Source organism: Ictidomys tridecemlineatus, unplaced genomic scaffold, assembly GCF_052094955.1.
Source record: "Ictidomys tridecemlineatus isolate mIctTri1 unplaced genomic scaffold, mIctTri1.hap1 Scaffold_42, whole genome shotgun sequence".
Lineage (NCBI taxonomy): Eukaryota > Metazoa > Chordata > Mammalia > Rodentia > Sciuridae > Ictidomys > Ictidomys tridecemlineatus.
Genome location: NW_027522720.1, coordinates 1,614,947 through 1,638,667, shown reverse-complemented (window position 1 = coordinate 1,638,667; position 23,721 = coordinate 1,614,947). Strand labels below are relative to the sequence as shown.

General features: G+C 31.6%; 1 pseudogene; it reads right to left on the bottom strand.

Moving 5' to 3' along the window:
- Positions 1-33: 33 nt before the first annotated feature.
- On the bottom strand, positions 34-23,721 carry LOC144373544 (uncharacterized; annotated as a pseudogene).

Here is a 23,721-nt window from a genome sequence, read left to right as displayed (position 1 = left end):
AGATACATGGCGGAAAAGGAAACCCAGGTGAGCTCAGGAATAGAAGAGATGCTGAGCAGAAAAAAAAAGAGGAAAAAGATGGGGATATAGCTCAGTTTGTAGACTGCTTGCCTCCCATGCACAAGCCCCTTGATTTGATCCCTAGGTCATACCCCCCCGCCAAAAAAAAAGAGGAAGACAGAATACATTCATCACTAAATAATAAAAACATAATGGAGTGCTATGATATTAATTAAGCATTTTAAATTACCCCTTTCCTGCTCTTACATGTTAATTTTTTTAATATTTTGGATTGAATCCAGGGGCATTTAACTACTAATCCACATCCCCAGCTATTTTTTAGAATTTTATTTAGAGACAGATCTCAATGCATTGCTTAGGGCCTCAGTAAGATGTTCAATATTCCTATATCAGTCCCCTCAACCTGCTAGAATTACAGGTGTGTGCTACAATGCCCATCAAATTAAACCCTAAATAAACTATTATAATGTTAATGGAAGAGGGTGATATCCCCCTTGTCGTAGTTTGGTATCAATGTGCCAATATGTTAACCAACTGGTCACGGATTTCTTTTACATGATTTAAAAAAAATATTGTAGTTGTTAGTGGACCTTTGTTATTTAAATTATTTATATGTGGTGCTGAGAACCAAACCCAGTGCCTCCCACATTAGGCAAGCACTCTAACTCTGGGACACAAACTCAGTCCCATCTTTTATGTTCTTTTGTTAGTGTATATTTCTAATTTTTTCTGCAACACTCATGGATCCTTGTGTCTTTTTACACAAAATCATCAATATAAGAAATCCCAATCAGTGTATATATATTTAAAAATCCAGTTTATATTTTATAAATTGAAATTTATTATTTATTAAAAATATTTAACATTATCTATTTGTGCCCAGACTACCAATAGGTACAGTATGATAAAGTATTTTCATTAAGAAATATTTACTATAGGTGCTTATATGAGGAAGAATACAACAACCATCATTTTGATTTTTTTCAAGAGAAAGTTTTGTGTAACCTTTATCAAGTCTGAATAGAAATTTAGGAAAAGTGCTATAAAGTGTTTTGTTGTTTTACTAAAAACAACAATCCTTTCCAAGCTAACGTACTGTAATAATGTCAAATTCATATAGTGTATATTCAAATACAAAAACTAATTAATATTGGGACCACTATGTTCTAAATCTATTACTATAAAATGAATATACAGAATTAATGTTATTTACCACTACATTACTGTTACTGCATATATTAATTATGTAACTATATTAAAGATTTTGTTTGCAATAGGATTTCAAATTTATACTACTTCAGTAATTATGTGCTTCCAAATTATCATAAAAGATACTTACTATATTTATGACAAAGTATAGACAGAGTCAAGAAATTGTAAATTTAAATTAAAAAGAACAATAATTGTGTGACTGGCTCATCAAAGACAAAAAGATATTGAATGATATAATATAAAGAACCTTTTACCTTGATTCAAAAAATCTAGGAAGCTGAATTCCTGCCTCAGCCAAGAAATAGCTGTATGGCCAAATAGACTGTTTTCTCTGTGTAGAAAGTTTACTAAAAATTAAATCATTGGACTAGATAAATCATCATTTCTTCACCTCTTTCACAATAAACTATTACAAAAGTAAGATCCTTTCACTTTCACTGGACAGCATAGAGATAAAAAATAAAAAGAACTGGAGATCAGAATTACTTATGGGTGGTCTTTAAAGAGATACATTTTAGAAAATACTGACTATATATGGACACATAAATACCTATGTATTTACTATATTTAATCATATTCCAAACAGCTTTAAACTGTATGTATGAAAAGAATTTTTATATGCTGTTACCTCCTAATTCTTAATAAACTAAGAATATTGTAACTGGTATTTAATATTCTATATCTGAGCATCAATTTTGGTGACTCTGCAGTATTCCACTTTAAAAATGTAAATCCCTAAGTTTAATAATAATCTGGTACCTTTAAAACTGTTCTGCAATAAACATACCTACAAATATACTTTAATAAATCCTCATTATTAATTCTTCAGGGCAAATTCCTATGGTATTATACACAATTATAAAACACTTTTTATGTGATAAAAACTGCCCCCAAGGGGCTGGGGTTGTAACTCAGTTGTAGAGTGCTTGCCTAGCATATGTGTGTCACTGAGTTTGATTATCAGCTCTCTCTCTCTCTCTCTCTATATATATATATATATATATATATATATATATATATATATATATATATATATATATATATATCTCCCCTAAGTAGACTTCATCAACAAAGTAAAATGACACATAACCCACATCTTTAGAGACAATAGAATATCAATGCATTAGTAATTCCTCCTTTCCCTCCTGATACAAAAAGTTTACCTTCATATTGAGTTCCCTTAATGGTTTTGCTCTAGAGAAAATTCCATATGGGATTTTATTGATTTAATTATATTCCATGTTGTGGGAACAGATGGTGAAAAACTGAGCTGGACCACCCACTGGATATGACTGGAAGTAATTTCTAACCAAGTTCAAACTGTTCAGTTTCACAAGACTGCATAAAAGGCTCTGTTAAAAAAAAAAAACAAGCATAAATCTAAATTAGAACTAAAAAAAAAAAACTTCATTTGAATAGAACAGCAAATTCCAAACACAAATACCTCAAGGCCTTGCAAGTAAGGATCTACAGAAATAGGTTAGGCTGATTCTGTGATACTTCCTCCAGATAATCAATACTCAATTCCAGGAAGCTATTGACTTGCCTCGTGGAAGACAGTGCACTCAGATTTTTCAGATTTCACAAGAAAACAGGAATTTTTTCCCTTTGTTTGAATTGTTTGGCTTTAGTTTATTTAAATCACTGTATAACATAAATTACAAATTGGTGACTGAGAAGGATCTCAAGGTGACTAGTTTGAGAGTGCTATGCCACTTACTGTAACAAATCCTATATAGGTTTTAGTTATATAACTATCTAAATTAGTATTAAGATTAAGCTGGCGTTGTAGCTCAGTAGTAGAATACTTGCCTTGCACAAGTGAAACCCTGAATTTGATCCTCAGCAGCATGTAAAAATAAATAAATAAAAATAAATAGTAAAAAATTAACATAACTCCCTGTCACAGTATAAATCATTATTTAATAATTTAGTGGTTATTTAGGAATACTAAATTCAGAAGCTGATTATACTTCTTGATATAGTATAACACATTCCTTTTATATGGTAAAATTTGAAGGAATATAAGTACCTATTAAGCAAGTATTTACTAAACACATAAACTAATATGTCCCTACTTTAGTTTCCCACTACATAAAGAAACTGCTAAGTGTGTAAATATAAATAAATATCTGCCTTTAAGAACATTAAACATTTTTAGAGATATAAAGCACAAATAGGAAGCACTTAGAAAATAATGCACAATTGGCATATCATCAGTAAAAAATTACACAGAATTGGTGCTCATTATTTAGGCTGTATCAAGGAAGAGCAACATTAGTAGCTCCTGAAAGGCTATTAGAAATGGCGACTCTGGGCTGACTCTCACAGAATTAATATGCATTACAACAAACTTCTCTGTTGACTTGCATACCAATATTTAAGAAACACTGTTTGTTATTGGTTATTCAAATAGTTTTGAATCAATCTTGCCTTATCATTTAATAGCTTGTGATTTGGAGCAAACTATTTTTCTTTCTTCTTTTCTCTCTTTCTTTCTGGTGCTGGGGATTGAACCCAGGGTTCCTCCACCTATGAGCTATATCCTTGGAATTTTTCTTTGAAATTATCTTAGAGTTTTACTAAATTGCCTAGGCTAGCCTTGAACTTGTGATTCTACTTCAGCCTTCTGAGTAGCTGAGATTGCAGGTGGGCCCCAATATTCCTGTTTGGGTAAACTGATGTAGTAATACTTGGTTTATCCACTTTTGAAATGATAATGCCTTACTTTATTGGTTGTAGTGAAGGTAATGGAGACAAAATACACAAACAGTTTTACCATACCTAACATATAATAACTGCTAGAATTTTAGAATCCGTATTTAATTCCAAAGTAAAGAAGAAATACTAGAATAACTAGAAATGGAGAAAATAGACTGCAATGAAATTTTGAAATATCAAAAAAGAAATAAGAATTCAGAACAGGAAAAAATCCAATCTAGATTAAATAAAAATATAAGCAAAAGGAAACAAAGCCCACTGAGAGTATGTGGGTTTAAAATACCATTCAAAATTCAGCTGTCTGTCCTCCATGAAGGCTTGGTACCTGAGATGTCAGTTATGGCAATATAAAAGGAAGGAAGAAAATAACTATAGAATTGAAAGTGAATAATCTATTTAATAAATATTTGATTTTCAAACTAAACATTAAAATCTATCCTTAGCATCTATTTTTGCACACAGACAAAATGTGAGCAGAAGAACAGTGCTTAAGGAAACCTTACATGACATTTCAAGAAAATGTCTTTAGTCTGCTTTATCAGAAAAAAAATTTATTGAGATTCATTGCAAAAATGTTATTCTTAAAACTGACTTAAACTGCTGAACTGATATTCTTCTATGACAAAATATTAATATTTGATTATACTAAGAGTACAAGAAGACTTCTCTTCAACACATTTTTTAAAAAAAATTTGTAGTTGTAAATGTATAGAATGTCTTTATTTTATTTATTTTATTTTTATTTGGTACTTAGGATCGAACCCAATGCCTCACACATGCTAGGAGGCAAGTGCTCTGCCACTGAGCTCCCTCCCCAACCCTCTTCCATGCATTATTTATATCACACTGGGAAACATAGATGTTTATCTTTCCTTTAGAGTCACATATATCTAGATTCCTATCTTAGGTCTTCTACTCATCAATTTTGCCAACTTTGGTAAATTTATTAGATAATATCTCTCCCATATTTTCAAAAAAATGTTTACAGTAACAAATTTGACTAAAATAAAACTGTCTGTCTTTTCCCCCTATCTATTCAATAAGAATATTCCCAACAAATCCTAGGAAGATACTGAATATAAAATAATACATGTAGAGCTCCTAGCTTCATGTCTTGAGCATATGTGCTTAAAGTTATAGTTCCATTTCCTTATGAGTATTTAATCTTGCTAAGTGAAATATACCAGTCTCAAAAATTAAAGGATCTAATGTTTTCTCTCTCATATGAGGAAGCTAAAGCAAAATAAGAAAATGAAGAAAGAGAAGATTGGTATCATAAAATAATGGAAAGATCACTAGACTAGAAGGAGATTGAGAGGGAGAATGGAGGGAATGAAAAGGGGGTATGCAAAGCAATTTTAAAGTCATGTTATATACATACACAAACATAACATAGGCTATTTCAACTTTATGTAAAAGTAGAAAGAACCACAAAAAAGTGAACAAGTACATGAACAAAAGGAAAATCACTATCATATAGGAAGGAAAATGAGAAAAGGGGCATGAGAAGTAAAGAGGAGGAGCCCGAACTAAAATCGAGTTACATGCATGTATGACTTTGTCAAAAGTAACCCAAGTACAGTGTATAATTTTAATAGGGTAATGTGCGCGCACGCGCGCACACACCCCCCCCCCCACACACACACATATATTTTTATAAGCTTCCCCTCACTGACAATAAAACTGGGGCAATATATACACGCATATTTAAATTGAATTTCCACTTTTTGAATTTTGACATAGACCCAGTCTTTATACTTATGTATATGGATATATATTAAAATCAGTCACTCTTAATTAAGCTCACAAACCACGTCCAAATATAATCTCAAAAACAACTAGTCAATGTGCTAATTACTTACCCTCTTATGTATACAAGTCATTCATTAGCAAGAGGGGTGACATTAAACAAAAGAAGCTCATACACTTTGATCATGTGTAAATTACTATGATCAAAGACAAAAACTCAGATATTCTGGTTCTCAGAGCTGTATCTGATATCTGTGGGTTTACTCCTTATCCCATTCAACCTGTTGCCAATAGAAGTACTCTTTTGTTATAGGTAGGCTCCTGTCATAGTAGTCTTAATGAACTGATAAGGAAATGAAGAACCCTTATTTAATTCCAAAGTAAAGAAGAAATACTAGAGTAACTAGACTAGAACTGCAATTGTGGGAAACTCATTTCCTCTCCACCCACGAATACTACAGATTGAACTCAGGGGCACTCTTACCACTGAGCTAAACCTCAGCCCTTTTTATTTTATTATTTTTTTTTAATTTTGAGATAAGGTATCATTAAATTGCCAATGCTGGCCTTAGGCATGCAATCTTCCTGCCTCAGTCTCTGGAGTAGTTAAAAACAAGCACCACTTTGCCTGGTTGAAATTCATCTTTCAACCCTGACCAAGCTGTTTTATGAAAATTCAGATACACAAATTTACTGTGTGTGTGTGTGTGTGTGTGTGTGTGCGTGTGTGTGTGTGTGTGTATCTACAGTTTTAATCATTAGGGAAGAAAAAAATTTGCAAAAAATCTATCAATTCTTAAGTCCACATTCCATTCTTTTTTTAGAATATTATGCTTGAGTAAACAGAAGCAAACATTTATGGTAAAATTCCCTTTCATTTTCGAGAGACACAGTTTAAAACAGTGTTATAATTTACCCAATTACTACCAACACAAAATAAATAAAAATTATTTGATATATACAACACAAGCCAAGTTAAAAGTAACATTTATGTAGCAAAATGAAATTAAACCTGTCTCCCTCTGTACAAAATGAAATTATACCTCTCTCTCCTCCTCTGTACAGAACTCAAATCAAAGTGGATAAAAAACTTAGGCATTAGAAAAGAGACCCTCTGCTTACTAGAAGAAAAAGTAGGCCCTACTCTTCACCATGATGACCAAGGATCTAACTTCTTTAACAAGACCCCAAAAGTGCAAGGAGTAAAAACAAGAATCAATAAATGGGATAGACTCAAACTAAAACATGTCTTCTCAGCAAAAGAAATAATAATATGAAGAGAGACCCTAGAGATTGGGAGAATATCTTTACTGCATGCACATACAATAAAGCATTAATGTCAAAAAACTTATACAAAAATAACCCAATCAATAAATGGTCTAAGGTACTTAACAGACACTTCTCAGAAGAAATACAATCAACAAATATATGACAAAATGTTCAACACCTCTAGCAATTATAGAAAAGCAAATCAAAACTACTCTAAGATTTCATCTCACTCCAGGCAGATTGACAATGATCAAGAATAAAGGCAAGAAGATATGGCAAAGAGATAGTGAAAAAGGAACACTCATACATTGCTGGTGGGACTGTAAATTGGTAAAACTACTATGGAAAGCAGATGGAGATTCCTAAGAAAACTTGATATAGAACCACCATTTGGCCCAGCCATCCAACTCCTTGGTTTATACTCAAAGGATTTGAAATTAGCATACTACAATGACACAGCCATGTCAATGTTTATAGCAGTTCAATTCACAATAGCTAAACTATGGAACCAATCTAGGTGTCTTTCAATATATGAATGGCTTAATAAATGTACAATGGAATATTACTCAGCCCTAAAGAAAAATGAAATTATGAAATTATGGCATTTTCAGCCCTAAAGAAAAATGAAATTATGGCATTTTCCAGTAAATGCATGGAGCTTTAGAACATCATTATAAGCAAAATAAGCAAATCCCCAAACACCAAAGGCTAAATGTTTTCTCTGATATTTTGATGGTAATTCAAACTAAGGAGGGGGCACTAGGAAAAAATACTTGATGCACTGGGTTCAAACCTCGTGATGCACTGGGTTCAAACCTCAGCACCACAGAAAATAAATAAATAAAAATAAAAGTACTGTGTCTGTCACATAGAAAATCAGAAAAATAAATTATACCTACCTATGTATATAAAAGTGCACAAATGCATAATACTGTCGTGGATAAGTAATTTAATTTTTTTTCAAAAATTAAAAAGTAATGTTTAAAAATGAAAGATTTTGGTGATTCTAATATACTAAATACTTTTAATATTACTGCACTGATAAGGGTAATAATTTGTGTCACATTAGAGTTGTAGCTAACATTTATTTTAATAACAAGTAGTATGTTCTATCAAGGTTGTTCTTGCCATTTATCATCTTTCTACAGTACATTTTTATAAGGAACTGTGAAGGATAGATGAGATTTAAAACTAGCCATACAACTTTTTCTTAATATTTTTACTGCCAATGCCCAACATGACATAAGAATGATTTACACAGTGCTACAGGGAACTATAGCACACTAATTTTCCTTTAGATTTTTACCTTCTTTATATTAAAAAAAGCTTCCCTGTATCCTTTCTTTCCTCTTTTTAATTATATTTTAGTGGTAGCTATATAGGATGCTTGTTATTTAAACAATTTCAGTTACCAAATTATGTCCCCAGCTATAAAGATTGGTTAGTTTTCCCTAAATTATCTTGAAGGTTATTTCAATCCAGTTATGTTTTCTCTCATCCAATTCTTACCTCTGGTAAGGCGAAAATGTTATTGTTCTCCAAATTTAAGTCTTCAAGTGCACTGCAGTTTGCTAGTGATCTGGGTATTGCTGACAGTCTATTGTATCTCAGATCAAGATGATATAAATGAGACAGGTTGCCTGAAAATATAAAATGAATCTCTTTACTGTCACAGGGTATCCACCGGATTACAAGATTCTTATCTTCTAGAACCAAGGAACTTTGTATAAGAAAAATAATCAAATATGCAGCTATACTTTGTTAAGTATCCTATTGAAAATTATTGTCATTTTTTAACAACTTAATCTTTAGAACCAACTTGTGACAAGTAGTTACACAGATTGGGCATCACTAATGTAAAAATCTGAAGTGCTTCAAGATCAATAACTTTCTGAGCACCATACAAAAATACATCTACATTAATGAAATTTAAGCAAAACTTGCTTAAGAACATATTAGCCACTAATGAGTACATTAAAAATAGTGCTTTATTTTCCAGGCATGTTCTAGTTTTATTGTCAGTATGAGAATACACATGAGCTACACAGATGGATATAATGACATCTACTACCATAAAAGATTAAAATCAAATTAAACTTACCAAATAACATATATAAGAAAAAAGTTTCTTTGACATAACAGTTGCTATGACATTATTACATAGGGTAGGTTAAAATGCCAGATGTTGTCTTTACTTTTAAATTTTCTTTTCCAATGTTAGAAGACATAGAAATGAATGTCTGGTCTCTAGGTCACACTTATGTTTTTAGTGACAAATACTTGTGGGCTTTCAAATTTCAGAACCTTCTAGTATCTGTCCATTTGTTTCTCTTTGGTTTGATCATTTTTTAAAAACTGTTGTATGATAAACTTTCTTTTTGATATTTATAAATGGATGATAGCATACATTAAGTTGACAGCATAAATTAAGCCTTGGAACTTAAGAGGACAGTCATTATGCTTCATAATTTTCTTTCATTCATTCATTGGTTTCTTTCCCTCTTGCTGAAGAAAGTTACATGAAAATGATTAATTGGTACAGTTTTGCTTTCTACATTTATAAAATTTAGTCATTGAAAGTAAAAAAACATCGCATAAGTCTATACTCTAAATCTATTTAACTATAATGCAGGAAAGCATCAATGTCAGTTCTTCCAAGTACAACTATTGTTAGGCTCATGCACATCACTTTACTTCAACAGGGTTTGTAAACTGAGCCAAAAAGTATTCTGGTGCCAATTAAGCAATATTCCAACAGGAATAAAATAGTATACAAAAATCAAGATTAAAAACTATTACTTAGGAAATATTAAGTGTGTATTGTCTTTAATGTATCTTCTCAATTAACTAAGGAAATTCACTAGCATATTTTTGATGACACTCTGGTAAATTGCATCCATTTTGAAGGGGAGATGGGAATGGAGGGCTTGGGTGCATTTTCAAAGCTCCAGAGAACTTAGTGGTTAGTAATACAGGCAAAAATATTTACTATTGTGATCACTGCATTTCGACATTGAGAACAGCAAAATATGTGTTGGCCAAAAGTAAAATAATCTATGACTAAACATGTTAAGTTATATGCACATTAGCAAAAATGGAGACAATCTAAATGTTCAACAAAAACAGAATGTTTAATTTGGAGGCATAACCATAGAATAGAAAAACCAAAGTGTACTTATGTGACAATGGGCAAGTTGGTAACCTCTCTGAACATGCTATATTGCTGAGCCACAACCCCACCCCATGGCAACATTCTTTAATCCAAGGAAAAACTATTATGGCAGCTGCTATTTGACTAACATCAGCTCTTCAAGACAGCAGTTGGGTATTTATTTTTTTCATAATAAGTTACACTTTTGAAGTGCTAAGGAAGCAGCAAGAGTAAAGAAACAGAATCAAAAGATACATTTCTGTTAAGTTTGTGAATACTGTTTCAGGTATATCAATCTTCTACAAGAGATGACAGGTAGAATCTCAAAAGTCAATTAAGACTGCTGAGATTTATTACAGATCATGATTCAAAGGTTCAAATTTTTACCAAAACTCAGGCTTCTGCTACATGATACAGGAGACAGGAATGATTAAAAAAAAAGAGAGAAAAAATTATTCTAATAAACACTGTAAATAAGAAAAACTGTGATTAATAAAATTTTAAAAACATAATATTATTAACTTTCTTTACTCAAAATAGGAATGGTACTATATTTGCTGACCACTAGCAAATCACATAAAATAAGGGCAATATTATTCTTAGACTTTATTGATCTCTAAAATATTACCTGACCTTGAAGAAAACGTTATACATGAAGCCATGTGTTTTTGATATGTCATCTGAATTACAAGATATTTATAATGAAGATAATTGTTTTCATATTCATAATATAAATTAAAATCAGAAGAATCATTTCTAATAAAAAAGAAACATAGAATAATTAATGAAACCAAGACAGAGAAGGATACATAAAGAAGTTACTTTGTGTCGAAAGAAGTGAACCAAAGGACCCTAGCATCCTACTTTCTGGGAGATTTTACAATCTAGTCCCATCGACGCTCTCTCTGTGGGCCAAAACCTTTCTTTTAGTGCTCTTATTGCATCACCCATGGATTAGGGATACAAATACATGCTCAAAAATACAAAACAAGAAAATATTGCTAAAATGTTAGAATGGATAGGGTCGATTGCTTACCAAGCCCCATGTATCCATTTGATGAACTGTATGAATAAGAAAATGATATCAATGTTTAGGAGAAAGGAGGCCTAAGCAGAGATACAATAAGATTAAAGACCTTGAGGCTATAATTTGCTTGATAAGCTCAAGTACCAATGGTGTATAGCATCCACAATATTTCAAGAATTATACAGTGTCAATAATTAGAAAATCCTAAAATTCCACCGAAAAATTGTTAGAGCTAACAAACAAATTTAACAAATTAGCAGGATACAAATCCAACATACAAAAATCAATGGCTTTCCTATATACCAACAATGAATCCACAGAGAAAAACATCATAAAACAATCTCACTCACAATAGACTTTAAAACAAAAAACAACAACAAAATAAACCACCAACTGACCAACCTAGGAACAAATCTAACCTCTACAATGAAAAGTATGGAATATTTAAAAAATTGAAGAGCCCAGAAGATGAAAAGACCTCCCATGTTCATGGATAGACAAAATATTATTAAAATGATCTTACTCCAACAAACAGAATATAGGTTCAATACAACCCCCATCAAAATACCAATAACATTACTCATAGAACTAAAAAAAATCCCAGAATTCATTTGAAAGAATAGAAGAACCAGAATAGGTAAAGCAATGCTTAGCCAACCAAGCAATGCTTTAGGCATCACAATAAATTACTTCAAATTGTACTACAGAACTACAGTAACAAAAACTGCATTGTATTGGCATAAAAAGAGACATAGATCAATGGTACAGAATAGAAGACACAGAGACAAACCCACAGTCATATGATACTTCAAAAGGTACAAAACATATATTAGAAAAAGATAACCTTTTTAGCACTTGGTGATGGGAAGAATAAAACTAGACCCTTATGCCTCACCCTGCCAAAAACCAACTCAAAATGAATCAAAATCCTAAGAATTAGACCAGAAACTGCAACTCCTAGAAGAAAATACAGGGTCATCACTCCAGCTTTTAGACACAGTCAATAACTTTCTCAATAGAACCCAAAAAGCCCTAGGAAATAGTAAAAAGAGTTAATACATGGGACAATATCAAATTAAAAAGCTTCTGATCAGCAAAGGCAATAATTAGGAATGTAATGAGAAAAAGTACACACCTGAGAGAGAATCACTGCTGTTCTCCTAAAATAGTGTTAATAGCTAAAATAAGAACTCCAAAAACCTAACAAATAACCCCAAATAACCCCCTAATAGGTAAATAGATACTTCTCAAAAGAAGAAGTACAAATGGCTAAATGGCATTAAAAATTTTTTTGAACACCTTTAAAAACTAGGGAATGCACTACAAAACTACACTGAGACTTGATCTCATGGCAGTCATGGGCTGGTACAGTATAGAATGCTTGTAACCCAACTGAATCCTGAGACTGAGACAAGGAATTCACAAGTTCTTGGTCAGCCTCACTGATTTATTGAAACCCCACCTCAAAATATAAAAGTGATTGGGGTTACAGCCTCAGTGGTATGTGCCCTTGGATTCAATTCCAAAAACAAAATAAAAAACAAAAAAACACCCAACAAGAACAAAAAATCAAAATACAAATGATAACAAATGCTGGAGATGATGTCGAGAAAAGAAGAAACTTTTACATTGTTGGTAGGATTGCAGATTAGTACAACCACTATGGAAATCAATATGATGGGGCCACAAAATCTAGGCATGGAAACACTGTATGACCCAGTTGAACAATTATCATCAGTACTTTTTTCTCAAAGAATTAAAGTCATTAAAGCTTTAATATATGATCCATGTATACCCACATTTATAGGCAGCACAATTCATAATAGCCAAACTATGGAGTCAGCTGGCTGTTCATCAACAGGTAAATGGATAAAGAAAATGTGGTATGTGTTCACAGAGGAGATAAATTCAGCCATTCTTTAGAAGAATAAAATGTATAATTTGCAAGAAAAAATAGATGGAATTAAGACCATTAGGTTAAGCAAAATAAGCCAAATTCAAAAGGTCCAAGGTTGTATATTTTATCTCATCTGTGGGTGCTAGAATAAAAAAGGAAAAAGAAAAGACATAGGGAAGGGGATCAATAAAAATCAAGGGGGAGACAATAGAGGAAAGGGACAAGGCTGTGAGAGGTATGAGGAGCTGGGTAGTGATAACTGGCCAAATTATATTGTTATATCTTGTGCAAGAACAAATATGTTACAACAAATTCCATCACAATCTACAACTAAGATGCATCAATAAAAAATGAGGAAAGAGAAATAGTAATACACAGTGACTAAGCACCAATGAGAAGAAGCTAACTTTTAAACATTTTGAGTATCTTAACTTTTGCTTCTTTTGTCTAATCTGCATAAATAGTAATAAATTTTTCTGCTTCTCTTTTAAAAACTAAGCAAGATTTTGTATTTGATGATAATAGTTATTTTCTGAAAATGGAATTCCACTGAAGTTATCATGCTGAGATTCCACATTATTTTTCTCTTTACCATCCCAATTAGTTGGTTGTTCAAAGTAAACTTAAAGACATATATTTCAATGTAAGAACATATAACAAATTAAAAATATAATTCTGTATTCAAAAAGTATACTGAAATAAAAATTGGATGTACATGTTGAGTTGGCCCATAGCATACCAGGGACATGCATCCTTGGGAAAAAAAAACACTAGGAGATAAAATCTAGTTTTTGAATTTTAGAAATAAAGAATAATCTTTGAGTGGCCAGGCAAATAGATTAAATCATTTATAATGAAAAATACTGGACTGGCCTTGTAGTTTTGATCATTTAATTCCAAATAACAGAGAAACTGCCTGTTAGTTCTACTAAGATCCTCAAGAAAAGGAAGTCAAATACAATGACTTTATGCACATTCAACCTGTTTAAGTAAAAAGGTCACAAACACAATAACAATAGAGACACTACTGTTCCCATAAACTATGTTTGAAAAACTTCTACAAGGATTGACTTTAACTAAAGGAAAACTGACAAAAACAACAGTGGTAACAGTCCTGCTGATGGCCATTAAGACTGAAACAAAAATTAAGATTAGGGATTAGCACAGCAGTGTATGTTACCTGTCCAGACATTATAAAAATTACAAGGAAATACCCCAAAATGCAGGAAATAGAATAAATTCACTGGTTGCCTCATCTGCACAATAGTTCATGACTGGCATTTACAAAACACCTGATTCATCAAATGTAGAATATACATTCAATTACATACAGAGTATTTAACAAGATAGACATCATACTTTTGCACCATAAATTTTGAATACACTAAAAATGATTCAAGACATACAAAGTTATGCTTTTCCCCACATGAAATAAAATTATAAATCAATAACAGAAAGAAGGAACACATGGTATATAAAAATGTGTGAGGTGCTAACTAAAGCAATCCTTAAAGGGAATGTCATAGCACTATATATCTTTATGAAAAATAAGGAAGATCTAAATCAATGACCTCAAACTCCTACCATGAGAAACTAGAAAAACAGCAAATAAAGTTCAGAGTAAGCAGATGAGAGGGAATAATAAAGTTCAAAATGGAAAAAATCAATGAACTAAACATCAGAGAAATAGGAAAATATCAATAAAACCTTGAGAGGAGCAATAAAACTTACGGTTTTGATAAAGAATATTGGGGAGGGAGAGACAAGACAATTTACTAATATTAGATTCTGTAGATATTAAAGATAAGAAAATGTCATAATTTTATGTCTTTAATAACAACTCAAATGCAATTAACTTATTCCTTAAAAAAACACATGACCAAGTTTGCTCAAGAAGAAAATAATAACCTGAACACCCCTATAACCTTTAAACACATTGGAAATGCTCTAAAAACCATTCATATAAAAGAAAACCCCTGCCCCAGACATCTTCAATGGAAAACTTTATGAATAGTAAAGAATAAAATAATGCCAATTTCATATAAATTGTTCCAAAAACAAAAGTGGGACTTACTATATGTTGGCCAGCAGTATCCTTAGACCAAAATAAAACAAAGATGGGTTGTAAAATTTTATACGTTAATATATAATTTATTCCAAATAAGTCAATGAATATAATTTTTAAAACTAAAAGTACCCTTTTTGATTATATTTTTTGGAAACCAATATTAGTCTTATTCTTATTATCTAGGTTTTAATCAGTTTTAAGTAATCAGCATATTTTAAAATTATATTTTATAATTTTCTTCATTGGATTACTAGAATATTCTCTTTCTAGTACTTCTAGCTTTATTCTCATGATATAATTTTTCACAGGATTTACACACATTCCCTTCTTTCTGTTCTAGATATCGACGGAAATTCTACTTTATCCTATAGATCAATATTTTTGGTGTTTTTGATCACTAAAGTATATAGCATTTTCTATTTAGTTTGATTTGTGAAGCATATTTCTAAGATTTGTCTTTTATTCATGTTTCGTTTTTTAATTAGTATGATCATGTTTTATATACAATACATATTTTCTATGCTTTTTTCTTCCAGGATCATTTCTCTTTGTTCATCATTGCCATTTCAGTAATTTTATTTTTTTAATTTTTTAAAGTTGTAGCTGGACACAATACCATTATTTTATTTATTTAGTTTTACGTGGTGCTGAGGATCAAACCCAGTGCCTCGCACATGCTAGATGAGCATTCTACTACTAAGCCAAAACTCCAGCCCCTTCAATAGATTTTAACTTTCTTGTAAAATCTAATGAAGGGGCTGGAGTTTTGGCCTTAGTAGTAGACCATGCCTCATCATAGCATCGTGCGAGGCACTGGGTTTTGATCTCAGCACCACGTAAAACTAAATAAATAAAATAATGGTATTGTGTCCAGCTACAACATTTAAAAATTAAAAAAAATAAAATTACTGAAATGGCAATGATGAACAAAGAGAAATGATCCTAAGAATTCAGGAAAGCATATGTTCAATGGACAGTATCTATAATTAAGTCTCAGCAAGCTTTTCTGTATAGAGTTCTGCCAAATAACTGGATTTTAAAATTCTTTAGCAGTTTCTTTGGGAGTTAATTCAAACCATACCCTTAAAAAACTCTAAAAACCATCTTCCAAAATAAAAATATAGAACTAACAAGAACTAAATAATAGACCATAAATAATCAAAAGGCTGAAGATTTTGAGAGCACTTTCCTAACCTGCAGCTCCAAGGCTGTCATTATGGCAAGAGTCAAATCTAGGGCCTGAGCAGAGTGGAACCAATCATGACTATAACCAATAATATAGGTGAATTAGAGATAAAACATTCCTCCAAATAATCTGTAACAAATTTTGTATTACCTAATGGACCACAAAAATATACAGCTATGAACACAGATTGATTATAGTGCTCCCATTAGGTACCTGCCACAGTTAATCAAAAATCTTTCTAGAGAAAGATAAGACAAACCTACATCTCAAAAAATACAATAGCATCTCTGAAATATTTTTAATGAGAGTATATGAATGTTTTTCCAAATAAGCACTCTTGTATTCTTATATTACACTAATAAATAAAAAGCATTATGTTTTTAAAATTACCTTTTGTGTTTGTAGAAATGTTGGGGCTTTAGGAACAAAATCTACATAATTATAGAACATTGTCTTGGTAAGCTTAAACTTTTTGCAGTGTGGTGTATGAAGTCTTGAAAACATGTTTTTTCTTACTACTCCCTCAACACTACAAATAAGCAACTTTAAAACTATACTGGCCATGTTCAGAAAACTAAACAGCAAAGGCTTTATTTTTTAACATTGCCTACTTTAGCAAAGAAGGGACCTCCTCCATGTAATATGCTGAAATAAAAATACCAAAACTCCATCATTTTATAATTATCTATAAATAATAGAGTATATACATGAAACTTAACATTCTTTTAAACCAACTGAATTAATTTCCTAAAATTTAATTTTATTTTCCTGAAATAGAAAAAGTTTTCAAACACTGTCTTAAAATTCTTATTACTTATATAGTACTTTGATAATTTCTTTAATTTGTGTTACCAAAATGGATAAAAAATAACCCTTTAAATATCTAAGTTGCTATAAATAACCATCAATATCTTCTTTCTTCTCTCATACCTTTAGTATCTAGGAGGTCTAGCAGTTCATTGTCCTGCAAGTCAAGGTTGATTATGTATGTGCAGTTTTCAATTTCCTTTGGAAGGTTTTCAAGTTGATTATGAGCTACATCCAGCATAATGAGGTTACATAATTCACCTGTAAATTGACCAACATAGTGATTTAATAAGCATTATTAAATAATATCTCAGGTAATACTAGGATGAAAGGGAGTCATTTTTTATGATTTTGAAACATAACTAGAAATTTAAATTATTACATCGGCAACATTTTTTTGAAAATGGAAAATCAATGAACATACTTGTATTGTAAGTACAAAACCTGGTTTTCTCCAACATATTTACATTCTTTCTGAAAATATTAAAATTGAACTCAAAATTTGAATCTATTATTTCAAAATTACATCTAATAACATGAAAATATTGCTTGTAAAAGATTACTTTACTAATCTGTATCATGTGGGGTTTTCTTCTTTTGTCCTGTTGATTGAACTCTGGGTCTCACACCTACTAAGAACATATTTTACCACTAGCTACATCCAGGGCTCCATGTCATATATTCAAGTAGCAAATTTAACCACAAATTCTGGATGACATAGTCCAGATTTAAAAAGCTGACAAATATAGCACAATTATATCAAATACAACTTGAGTTCAGATAGAGACATGCCTTACACCTCAAAGTATACATGCTTAATACAGGCATATAATCTGATATTACATAAATACATAATTTTTTATTAAATAAAAATAACTTCTTAATTTAATAGAACTTTAAAACAATAGACAATGAAGAGAAAGTTGGTATGGCTATAATTTCAGACAAAGCAAACTTCAAAGCAAGGGAAATCATCTGGCATACAGAAAACATTACATAATAATAAATGAACAGATTAATTCACACTAGACATAACAATCCTTAGAGCATGAGTACTTCCTCATCTTCACTGTGTCTGTTTGGTGCTTAGTGCAAAGCATTATATTAATTGAAAGAATAAAGATAATTAAGAAAATTTTGTATACTTCTACTCTTCATTTCAGAATAAAACTTAAGATCTGTCATCATCTTTTCAAAGGCATAATACTTAAAGATGTTTCAATTCCATGATTTGTTTTTAGAATTAGAAATTTAGGAATAAAAGACAAAAGTTAGGTAGCTGCAAATATGAATCATTTAATGGCATAAAATATACCAACTTAAAAAGTTATGTTCAGGAGCTGGGATTGTGGCTCAGCTGTAGAGCTGTTGCCTAGCACGGGCTGGGTCCAGGTTCTATCCTCAGCACCAAATAAAAATAAAGGTATTTTGTTGTGTCCATCTACACTTAAAAATGAAATATTTAAAAAATTTTTTTTAAAGTATATTCAATTTTCAGTAAAAAGGCTGCTTGTATACTCTCAAGAACAAAGTGAAGTTAAATTTAAAATCCTGTTAAATAATTCCTCATTCAACAATATTATATTAATGTCTAGGTAATTTGATGGCAATGCTATAGAAAGAAACTCTTACAGAATGACTTGTGAATTTAAGTCAAATTTTTTAGGACTAAGTATAGCACAAAAAGAAAACAACAATAACAAAGAAAAGCAATAATATCTCACATTTCTTTACAAAAATTCAGCTGTTGGCTGAGCATGGTGGCACATGCCTGTAATTCCAGTATCTCAGGAGGCTGAGACCAGAATACAAAGAGTTCAAAGCCAGCATCAGCAAGGGTGTGGCATTATGCAATTCAGTGAGACCTCGTGTCAAAATAAAATTCAAAATGTGGTGTGGGTGTATCTCACTCGTCATGTGTCCCTGAGTTCAATTCCTCAGAACAACAAAAAATTCAGTATTTGCTTTTCCAAGTCTATATTTCTATCCAACAATAAGCCATAAATGCAGGTCAAATTTTGACAATATGATACTAACAGCAGTCATTCTACAATCTCATTTCTATGGGACTATGTGTAATAAATCACTTCCACACAGAAATTCCTGGGAGTATTTTAATACCTCTTGAGCAAACTATACTTACTTCATACATGCTGTGTATTACTTGAGAAAGTCTATAACGGATAGTCTTGAGTAATTTGAAGTTAAAATTAATAATTAAGTGTCTAGACTTAAATCTAATAAAACAGGTTATCTAAAAGTTTAACTGCATTTTAAAACACAGAACATTATCTCCCTGAAAAGCTCCAGAGCCTAAAATAAGAAAATTTCCTTTATCACTAACAAGATCTATACTGAATGCAAGAATACAACAGTTACTAATAGGGCATTATGTAAAAATGTGGATATGTAACAGATGTGATGCTGCAATCTGTATTTGGGGTAAAAATGGGAGTTCATAACCAACTTGAATCTAATGTATGAAACATGATATGTCAAAAGCTTTGTAATGTTTTGAACAACCAATAAAAAAAATTCAGTATTTAATTCATCTTTGTGTATTTTGAATAAACCTTTTACAGAATAAAAACTGCCCTTTAAAAAATAAAAATATACTTTGTATTTTGATTTTTAAAAACTCTTACAAAACCCCACAAAACTGTAACTTTAATTTCACAACATTAATGCCAATAAATTTCTATATTCAAAATAGTTCAGAAGTTTTCCCATAATTAAAAATAAAGATAATTAATTTCTTTTTTACTAACTTTACACATCTAGATTCATTACTTTTTTCCTACTACCATTCTCTTAAAACATTTCATTTATTTCCTTAATATTCAGCTTACTATAAAAGACAAGAATGAGTGCTATAGAAATGCTAAGTGTTGGTTTAATACAGATCTCTCTTCTACTTTTCTGTTCTGGATTTTTTTTGTTTGCTGTTTTGATTCCATTTTTGATACAATATGTTGCTCAGGCATATCTGGAAATGTTGGGCTCAAGCCACCTTCCTTGCCACAGCCACCCAAGTAGATGGGATTAAAGGCATGTGGCACCCTGCACAGCTACTATGTTTGATTTTTTCCTATTTTGTAATTGCATCATATTAGTGATACATTAGGATTCGTTCTGATGCAATTATAAATGCATGAAGTATGATTTGCTCCAATTCAATATAAAATACTTGCTTTTATCCACCCCTCAGATCCTCTTTTCTTTCCTTTATTGATCTTTCTGCTATTTAAGTACTTTTTTTTCCAATTAATGTCTTGTGGACATACATGATGATGAGATTCACTCTAGTATAGTAATATTAGAGTTTTAAATAAAAATGTAGGTACTGCCAAAATTTAAAAAAAATATTTTTCTATTTTCCTATGGCACTTCAGGTTCACAAAGGTATAATATGAAGATCTTTAGAAATACACCAAGTAGAAAGTGATGTGAATTTAAAGCCTTCAGATAAAAAAAAGGAAAGTTAGAGAATGGGCACGTAAAGCCTTAATATATCTAGTATAAATATACTTTGAAAACAGATGACAACTTATTAATTAAGCAAATGTCTTTCAAATTCATTTTTCCGATCAAAATCAGAACTGATTGTGTTTGTAATAAAGGTCTAATTATATCTATATCCTATCTTACATTTTAATCCTACAAAATAATCTCAAGTCATGTAGTATTAAGTAGATCACAGGGAAAATGGAACTTAGAAACAAATATTAGAAATTTTCTGATGTGGAAAAGCACTCAACAGAATTATTTAACATAACAAATAGTAAAATCAATAGTAATAACCCAAATGTTCTTACCAATTTCAGCAGGTAGTTGTTTGATTTTGTTCTCTCGAATGCTAAGCATTCTGAGTTTTGAAAGGTTTTTTATGTCCTTTTCCACAGTAGTTATGCAATTAAAGCGAAGGTAGAGAGTGGTGAGAGAATCTAACCTATACACCACTGAAGGAATTTCTCTCAGTTTAATATGCTGTAAATCAAGTAACTGCAGCTTCTTTATGTTATCAAGAGAGTCAGTCAAACTGGTAATTGAATTTTCACTTAGAGCCAGTATCATGAGATTTACTAGACAGTCCACCAGTGCTGGGAGGGACTGCAGTTTGTTACTGTATAAATAATGCTTGGTTAATTGAGTCAAGTGTTTGATTGATGATGGCAATATGTGCATAGACTTCTTGGATATGTCCAAACACACTGCATTCTCTTCCAGGCATTTATTGAGCTCTTTAGTTACTTCTGCATTACTGTCTTTTTTCCCAGTCCCACATGCAGGACTTGGCCACTTGATCATATTGTCAACTAAAAAACCCACCCCTGGTTGGGCAGCACAGGAGACCTTTTTTTTCCATCTTTGGCATCTTTCCCTTTGGTTTTAGGTTCTTTTTTAAGGCTTTCTCTCTCCAAAACTCCAGAGGTCTTTGACATCTTTTCTCTTTCTTTGACTTATGGCCCTCTCTTCAAGGAATTTGGAATCTGACAGAGGTAAATGATTACAAATACCTCTGTTGTAAAACTTTATGGAAGTTAAAGTGAGAGAAATCACAACGACAGCTAACATTTATTAAGTTCTAATACAAATACTGAAGAATTTACAAATATTTATATATTTTACATAGATATATATAATAGCACTATGAGATGAATTATTATCCACATTTTCTAAAAAGGGACACTGAAACACAGAAGTACTTTTAGATAACTAGCTTTGTTATCATGGAAGTGAAAAACAGCCGACATTTTAAATCAGCATATATCTACAGGCTATATTTTTAACCAGCACCCTAAACTGCTCTACCTACAAGTAATTATAGCTTTAGAGAACAGGAAAGGTTATAAAGTTGATAAAAGAATGGACCAGCCGTGTGGCAAAAGAACAAAAGGAACAAAATTATATAGATGGAAAAATTTTTTAAATAAGGGAAAACAGTATTAAACTGTGCACTTTAGTAAGCACTTTATTTTATTCTCATACAGATTAATCAGAAGGATCACCCTTGAGAATCCGTGACACAACAATCTCTAATGATGTCTATATTCTTGGAAAAGTGAAAGATTAATAGCACAGGAAAAGTACAAAAAGTTCACTGGTGAAGAAATGGTATGGAAAACTTTTGTGAAAGGCATCAGTTTTCCCAAACATATTTTTAAATTTAAAATATACAATTCTTATTTTTAACTCTTGTTAGCTTTAACTGATGATACACATTGCTTGGCATGAATAAGGACTCTGGGTTTGATCCCAAGAACAGAAAAAAATTGTAGGCTATGGCCCCTCACTCACACAAGTTCAGAGGTTAGACTGTCAGAACACTCAAGACAACTAAGTAACTAAGTAGTGTAGTATATTAATTCCTCATATGAGTGTCACAAACTATAGAATGTTTCGGACAATCATTATCAGTGAAAACAGCTGAGGTGAACTTAGGCTAACTTGCTCGTTATTAATGGAGTAGAGTTCAAACAAGGAGACGGGGGTGGTACATCAGGAAAGGGGACATTTTGTCTAAAATAAGAATGAATGGGCTTAGTTTACATATGATAGTGAAAAGCTAGGAATTTGATCAAACAGGAGACTTGAGATGATAAAATAAGCAGGCTAGGGAATGAAGGATCTATAATTTGAAAATGCAAAGTATAAACTTACACTGGTAAATATAATTAAATAAATGTGCTGTTATTTGCTAGCATACCAGGAAAACTCTGGATCATGACATTCACCACTATGGCCCATTCAAACCAACGAAGTGCTTTTACTTAAACAATATAACAATTAATAATGGAAAATATGCATCACTTCAGGGATGCAGAATTACTCACATATACTTAAAATGTCATCATGAGCCAGGCATGAAGTCACATGCCTGTAAATTCTAGTAGATCCCCAGAGGCTGAGGTAAGGGCATCACAAGTTAAAAGCCAGCCTCAGCAATTTAGTGAGGCTTTAAGCAACTTTGCAAGATTCTATCTCAAAATTAAAAAATAATAATAATAATATAAAAGAGCCAGGGAGGTGGCTCAGTGTGTAAGCACCCCTGGGTTCAATTTCTGGTACTAAAATCAAACAAACAACAACAAAAAAAGCATTGAAAAAAAGGCCATCATGCTAAGTTTCTGAAAATTCAGTTTTTATTTAGATATATACACACAATTTAGAAGGAAAAATCTAATGTTACTGTGTAAAAGTAAATAATATTTAAAAGTGCAAAAGCTGAGGCTCCATCTCTAACTACTCAATCAGAATCTTTATGGAAGAGAGTCCAGGAAATGTAAAACCTAAACCAAAGTGTCTGCATAAAAGCTTATCAAGTTTGGGAAACATTTGATGTGACCAAATGTGGGATCTGAAAACCAGTAAATGTATTTCTCAAGTATCATTCTAAAATAATGAAGGTTGAAGGTCAAGGACAGTTCATGAAATAAGTACATTAATGAAAAAAAAACATTTCTCATAATTTTAGGGTACTCTTGAAGTCTAAAGGAGTTCCCTTAGTTTATTAACATCATACACTATATTTGAAATTCAGACTACCAATACTTGAGCTAGTTCAATGATTTTACTCTAGCCGTGATGGATTTGAGCTGAGTCACATACCCAT